The 8028-nt window shown below is 39.0% G+C and overlaps 1 pseudogene; it reads left to right on the top strand.

Moving 5' to 3' along the window:
- The first annotated feature begins 4194 nt into the window (after positions 1-4194).
- On the top strand, positions 4195-5367 carry LOC127215446 (alpha-enolase-like; annotated as a pseudogene).
- Positions 5368-8028: the final 2661 nt, after the last annotated feature.

Here is an 8028-nt window from a genome sequence, read left to right on the forward strand (position 1 = left end):
TTGAGTACTTACACACACATACACATAGGGACATAGCTGCACAGCTTGTTGTGCAATAATTTATCATCATAATAGTTAACGATTTCAATGTATTTATATTCTGGGGATAATTTATTTGACTGAATCTTGGACATCATGCTGCTTATGAGGAGAGTATAATGTTGCTCTTTTTAATGGGGATGTCTGTCAATATGTGATGGTAGCAGGAATTTTATAATGGAAACTAATTTTGATTCAGAAACCTTTTAGGAAAGCACAAAAATGAATAGCTTATTCTCTACTATTTGAGACTTGGTTATAAGCCACTGTAAACACAGAGGGTTTAACCTAATGAATCAAGAAATAGTTGTACATTATTATGGTTAGAACTTTTTAAGAGATCAAAGGTCAATGCAGAGCAAATGTTTATGTGGGTTAACTTCCTCAACTTGACAGGAGCAAGGAGCCTCATCTTGGGGCTTGATCTGGGGTATTAAATGAATTTTGTTAATTGAGGAGAACTAACCCAACCTAAAAGTAGAAAGTGTCAGTCTTGGGACTTAGGTCCTGGACTGCATTAAACAGAGAGGATGGGTTGAAAATAAGAATGCATCACTCTGATTTCTGACTGTAGATGCAGTATAATCAACTGACTCAGTTCCTGACTACATGCCTCCATGATTATCATAAAGCCCTGAAATGGTTAGCCATAAGACCCTTTCCCCTTAGGTTGTTTTGATTAAATATTTTGTCAGAGCAATAATCAAACTAACTAATATACCATATGATTTTTCAAACTATACAGTGTATATTTCTTATAAAGTTTTACTTATCAGATATCTGAATAATTTCATTTGCTATATGCAGACTATTAAAACTTCATGTTGAGAAATATCTACAAGGGATTGATACTGTGAAACCCATTAAAAGTTACCAATTAGTAATTATACAAAACAAAAGTGAACATTTTTTTTGTTCTAAATAAACTTTATAGCTTACTGGGGAATTAAAGCCACAGAATAATTTTATTTGGAGTGTTTCATGTAGTAAATAATATACTATTATTTCCTAAATATGATTAAATCGAATTAGTTTTGTATAACCATAAAAAACAGGTTCTGTTTCTGAATTATGTTAATTTTTAAATATCTAATGTCTAGAAGGATTTTGTAATGAAAACGTATTTAAATTGAGCCAGCAAGGCATCTCATCAGGTAAGTATACTTACTTCCAACTCTGATGGTCTTTGTCTGATCCTAGGATCCACATTGGCAGAGAGAACTGATAATCACAGTTGTTCTTTAACACCATACACACACACACACACACACACACACACACACACACTTAACTGAAAAATCAATTTTAATGCAATTGAACTTTATCTGATTGTTAATGGAGTTAAGAATGCTCAAGTATTCCACATATAATCCTCTTTCCCAAAGGAATCCTACAAAGCTGCCATGAGAACAAAGCAGTGAGCTCATTTTTGTAAGTGCTGCACACATTGCTGGCAGATTGGATCCTCTGGAAGGTAAAGAGGAACAGTAGGTGAAGCATAAGCAGACTTGACAGAGTGAGAAAGCACTACACAGTGATAGGCAGATGCAACAACAGAGCAGAGCACACTACATAAAGACTTCCTATGAGTCCCTAACCAGGGAGAATAAGAATACCCACAACCACCTGGGACTAGCACAGACTGAGATGAGCCGTAACCAACCTTCACTTCATTGCAGTCGCTTTTCTGTATTATTAGTCCTGCAGAATTCTCTGTTCTTCTCACTCACTTAATGCTATGTCGTGCTCAAAACAGCATTTCAGCAAGCTATCTCATGTACCTGGATTATCTTGGTCCGACTGCCACTCAGCATGGCACCCCACCTTAAGGAATGGGCTCCAACAAGCTAACTCATGTACCAGGTTTGTATCTGTATCCTGGTCCTACTGCCAGGGGAACCTCAGCTAATCCAAGCTTCACAATTGTCTCTCACATATAGAGGATCTATTTTGCTCCTCTTAAGTCTCCATAGTTGTAGGTACAGATTTCATGAGTTTAAACAAGCTTGGCTCAGCTGTCTCTATAGATATCTATATCATGATCTTGACTTCCCTTGCTCATAAATTCCTTCTTCCCCCTCTTCACCTGGATTCCCAGAGTTTGGTCTGGTTCTTGGATGTAGATCTCTGCATCTCCTTCCACCAATTACTGAATGAGGGCTCTAAGATGACAATTGAAGTATTCACCCATCTGATTACATGGGAAGGCTGCTTCAGGCATCTTCTCTATTATTGCTAGGAGTCTTAACTGGGATCCTCCTTGTGGTTCCCAATGGTAGGAAGCTATGCTCAATCTTAAAGCATGGGAGAGGGGCCTGGCCCTGCTCCAACCTATGGTGCCAGAATATATTAACTTCTCATGGGAGCCCTTAACTGTGAGGATGATTGGATTGGGGGGTAACCCTGGCGGGGAGGAGTTATAGGGAATAGAGGGAGAACTGTGGTTCGAATGTAAAATAAATCAAACAAATAAAAAATGAAAAACAAAAAAACAGTATTTAAGCCCCCTTTTAAAAGTTATTTTCTACTCCATTTTAACTCTTATTTTTCCTCATATTTGCAATTTTATTTTTTTACTGATTCTTTGGGAATTTCACATCATGCACCCAATTCCCACTCATTCTCCAGTCCTCCCACATCCACCCAGCCCCAAAAGAAACATTTTGCTCCTCCATCTTTCCTGCCTCTCCATCATCTCCTCATCTATCTTAGTGGCATTGGGAGCTGTCATGTGTCACACAGTACATACTTTCGTCCAAAGAGCTGTACTTGCCACTGTTCATTGAATGAATTGTCGGTCTGCTTCAAGGTCTCTGATTTCTGGGACAACATCAATACTGGACTCTCCCCGAAATTCATGCTGGATATCTTGCTTTTGCCCTGAGCCATGGAGATTCTGAAGCTATGACTCCCCAAGACCTGTCACTTCACATATTCTAGTAGGTCCTAGATAGGGTGGATGTTAATGCCCTGGATGTGGGGCTAGGTGGTACCTGAAGTTGTCAATATGGGTCTCCACTGGGTCTGTCGAGCTCTCCTGAACCACACCATTGGGGCCAGCACTCCTGCTTGCATGGTGAGAGGTGGGGCCATCTTATTGTGCAGCTGACAGGGTAGAGGTAGGGGTGGTAAGGACATTTATCTAAGGACAGCTCTCCTGTCCATGCCATTGGGGCCAGGTTTGGGGCACAGTCTGAGGCAGCTGGATAGGGGCAGGACCAGTATTTCAATGCCCAGGCCACTGGGGCTAGTTCTCTTATGGCTCCTGTTAGAAATATGACCATTGTACGTCAAAATAGATGCTGGGCCTGGTAGGGGCACAGACCCAGATATAACCCTCAGCTGCAACTTGGTCCCAGATGTCATCAGGGCCCTGGGTGGCAGGCAGAACAGGCCACACAGGTAAGGATGACCTTGGCCACAGAATAGTCCTTGAACACTAAAGTGACATCAGGTGGTAGCCAGGCTCTGAGATTCTTCATAGCTTTCAGTGGTAACACAGACCAAAGACATCATCATGGACCACCACTGCAATAGAGCCACAGACTCCAGAGGTAGCACAGGCCAGCGGATTACAAGTACCTGGTGACAGCATAGACCACCCTTTTCAGCCTGTTCCTCATTTCCTTTGACTTTTATTTCTCTTCACAGTGCAGGAGCCACTCCATTTCTCCCTCTCTTCCATTCCCCCTCCCCACACATGCGCACACATGCTGCACCTCTGGTAGATTCGCATCATTTTAACTATCAAATAACCTCCTTGCTTAAAATGTTTGACCTAAGATGTGTTGTGAAAAATAGCTGGCTAATTCTCATCACAGAACAGAAATTCTCCCCATATCCCACTCATTAGTAAAAGTTCCAGTTGCTTACTTTGTCACTTGTGCTCTCTGCCTGCGCTGGCCTTGACTTTACCATTGGCCACAAAGACAGTTGTATATGTTTTGGAACACAATGGCTTTTGTGGATCCCACAACATTTAATTGAGTTTTTATCTATAATATCTCACAGTTTTGCCAGAGAACAAATGGTCACCCATAGCCAAAAGCTTAGATTAGTCTTTAGGCGAACAGCTTAGGAAACAGGGTTGTGCAAAAGTCTCTTCTTAACACCCTATTTATCTTCAGAAACCTCCGTTTCTTTCCTATACAACAATCCAGTAGCCAGAAATTCACTATGTCTATTGTCAAGATACATGCTAGAGAGATCTTTGATTCTCATGGAATTCCTACTGTTCAGGTTGAATTCTACACCTCAACAGGTCTTTTCTGAGCTGATGCCTATGAGACTCTGGACTCCATGGCAATGAGAAGACACACTGCATGTGGAAGGGTATCTCAAAGGCTGTTGAGTACATCAATAACACTATTGCATCTGCTCTGGTTAGAAAGAAACTGAATTTTCTGGCACAAGAGAAATGGACAAACTGATAACCAAGATGGATGGCACTGAAAATAAATCTAAATTTGGCAAAAAATGTCATTCAGGAAGTGTCTCTTGCTGTCTGCCACACTGAAGCCATGGAAAAAGGGGTGTCCCTTTACCTTCACATCACTAACTTGGCTGGCAACCATGAAGTCATCTTTCAGTGTGATCAAAGGTGATTCTCATCCTGGCAATGAGATGGCCATGCAAAAATTCATGATCCTCTCTGTGAGTTATCCAGGTTCCCGGAAACTGTGCTTATTGGAGCAGAGGTTTATCACAACATGAAAAATATCATCAAGGACAATATGGCAGAACACGATCAACATAAGTGATATGGGCAGATTTGCACCTAACATCCTAGAGAGCACAAAAAACCCAGAGCTGCTGAAGAATGCAGTTGTGAAGGCCGGCTACACTGACCAGGGTGTTACTGGCATGGACATGGCTGCCTCTGATTTCTTCAGGTCTGGCAAGTATGACTTGGACCTCAAATCTTCTGATGATTCCAGCAGGTACATCACGCCTGACTGGATGGCTAACCTGTATAAGTCCTTCATTCTGGAGTATGCACTGGTATTCACCAAACAGTCCTTTGACCACGACAAATGGGAAGGTGTGTGGAAGTTCACAGCTAGTGCAGGCATCCAGGTAATTAGGGATGATCTCATGGTAACCAATACAATATGGATTGCCAAGGCTGCAGACAGAAAGGCCTGCAACTGCTTCATGCTTGAAGTAAGCTAGGTCGCCTCTGTAACAGAGTCTCTGCAGGCTTATAAGCTGGCCCATTCCAATTGTTGGGGCATCAAGAAGTCCTGTCGGTCTGGAGAGTCTGGGGACATTTTCATCTCTAACCTGGTGGTGGGGCTCTGCACTGAGCTGGTCAAGACTGATGCATAAAAGAGTAGAAACTAACATCTAGACACTCTGCAAATGGGAACCACTGACTCCAAATGGGCACAAAGACAGGAACACACACATTCTTATTGATAGTCACAAATTTGTAAGCAGTTTTTTCTGTTCCACAACATCTTTCTATATCCCTTGTAGAGTCTCATGAAGCATTTGAAAGACAAGAAACTGAAAGAAAGGTCTTATTGTTAATATTATTATCATTAGATATTAGAGTACTAAGTCTATCTAAAGGAGTATAAATGATAACCCTTTGGAGCTTAAGATATTATAGATGAGTGTTTTGAATTGATGAAAAATAGCTTAACACAGGTAAAGTGTATTAGAAAATTAAGCTTTAACCACAAACAATGTGTTTCAAATATATGAAATGTAGGACATTAGAGACAATTTAGAATATTGTAGAAAAACCATGGGGTATTGATCATTTAAAATAAAAAGTTATTTTACCTATTTTCTTTTGAAATCTTATCTTTTGAAGTCTCATCTTTTGAAAATCATCATTCTTTTGAAAGTATTAATTTCAGATAATTTTTAATAAATAATTTTTGGCAAAGCTCTGATTTCCGTTTAGCACTTTTCACTGAGTTATATTTCTAGCTTCAAATTTGAACTCTCTAAGACCTAGTATGAAGTAGCATGAACGAATGAATGCATCATGCTTTAGATTTCCCTTCCATAATCTCGAAGCAGTTTTGTACAAACATTAGAGTTTGTGAATAATGAACTAGTATTCTCTGGCTACTTATCAAGAATCACTTCGGGTCTGCATAAGAAGGCTTAAATGGACAATTTTAGGTCATGATATTTGTTCTAAGAGAGAATAATTCCTAGAATTCTGCCTCTCTAACTATTGGGTTATTCATACAAGAAAGAGAAGTCAGCATTTTCTAGGGACCGGACCATTAGTGTTTTTCCATTCTGAAGCAATAGTGTAGGAGAGGCACTAACTTAAAAATGCCTTTGATTTAATTTTTTAATGCTACAGCCAAATACTTGCTGCTATTAAACACACACACACACACACACACACACACACACACATATCAGACTATGTTTGAAACTCTACATGTGTGTTTAATGAAAATATCTAAAATGCTTTAGAATTACATATTCTTCACAAATTTGAGTTGCTTAACTCACTACATTGTTGTTTCATAATACCACAATTCATACCTATTATATATCAGAGAGAATGTCTTTAGACTGATGAATACTAAGGCAAAATAGGGCACATTTCATACACGAGTTTGTTAGTTGTGTGTTTTGTTTGTGTGTAAGTAGTGGTGGGAGTTGAATCTAGTTGCATCTTTTATGGAAGAAAAGGTCACCTTTTTAAAGTAGTGTATTCACAAATATCCTTATTCTTAACATGCATGACTTTCTATCTCTAAACACAAGTTTCCACATTTCACATAATCAAATGGCATTTCAAAATGAAATCGTAACAATAATAATCATTTACAAGGAATATTTCACTCATAAAAGTTTTTTGTCTTTAACATATCTGCATTGTCACTTACTCACATCTATGTTTCCTTCTTTAAACATTGGTTAATTTAGTATTCGGCATTTGAAGACATGCTGAGGAAGGCCTCTGATATTATATTGTTGATGCCACCATAGGGTCAAAGATCCAGTACAAAAATAAATTAGAGCAATTTGTCTCTGGATCCTAACAAAAGTGAAAGCACTTGAATTTTGGGCTAAGATGCACAGAAATAGAAAACACTTGGCAAAGATGTAAGGAAGGATTATTACAAGGGTGAGTTCATTGATAGTACTCACATTAATTCCCCTACCAAAAAAAAATAAAAAATAAAAATAAAAGATTGTCTTGAGAGCAAGGGCAAGGTTGCCACATAAGGAGTTTTGCTTTTATTTTGTGAAAACTATTTCAGTACTCAAAGCTTGGGGCAATTTACACAGGATTGCTTTGTACTGCTTCCTTGTTTCAGCTACCACAGTAGGCCTAAACTGATCTTAACAGTGTATACAAATATTCCTTTTATGTCTGTGATCTATCAAATGCCCCTGGTGCACTTCCAGGCAACCTCTTAGTACAGAAGATCATGCAGCACCTCTTCCAGTGGGCTGAATTTCCAGAGTATCTTCATACAGTGCTTGTGTAATGAGTGAACCTTTGTAATATAAACCTTAAAGTAACGAATGCACCATTTGAATATCACTGAGCCTGCAGTTTGGAATAGACACTGTGGGTTTTGCCAGTAGCTTATGAACAATTTTGATGCTTTTTTTCAGATCATGTTAAATATACTTGATTTGCCTTTAACAATGATAACTATTTAAACACCCTTTGTTTTGGAAACAGGCTTTACTTGTCTTTAAGTACAGAAATGAAACAAAATTATCATTTCATTCACAAAACAGAGTTTGAGCTAACTCTGCATATGCATATCATTTCTATGTCTGAATTAATCGTAGATGAGAATAGGGTGATTTAGAAGATCCTGGCTTATCAAACAACTCAGTCATGCCTTCATAAGACCACATCACTGAGAGCTCAAATCATGCTGCAAATGAGATCCTGTTTAGACAAAAGCCAAGGACAGTCAATGAGTCTGTATGCTGGGTAAGATCAATGTAAAGCTTATATTGAACATGCCTAATACATAATTTCTGTACAGA

This window comes from Phodopus roborovskii, unplaced genomic scaffold (genome assembly GCF_943737965.1).
Source record: "Phodopus roborovskii unplaced genomic scaffold, PHOROB, whole genome shotgun sequence".
Classification (NCBI taxonomy): domain Eukaryota; kingdom Metazoa; phylum Chordata; class Mammalia; order Rodentia; family Cricetidae; genus Phodopus; species Phodopus roborovskii.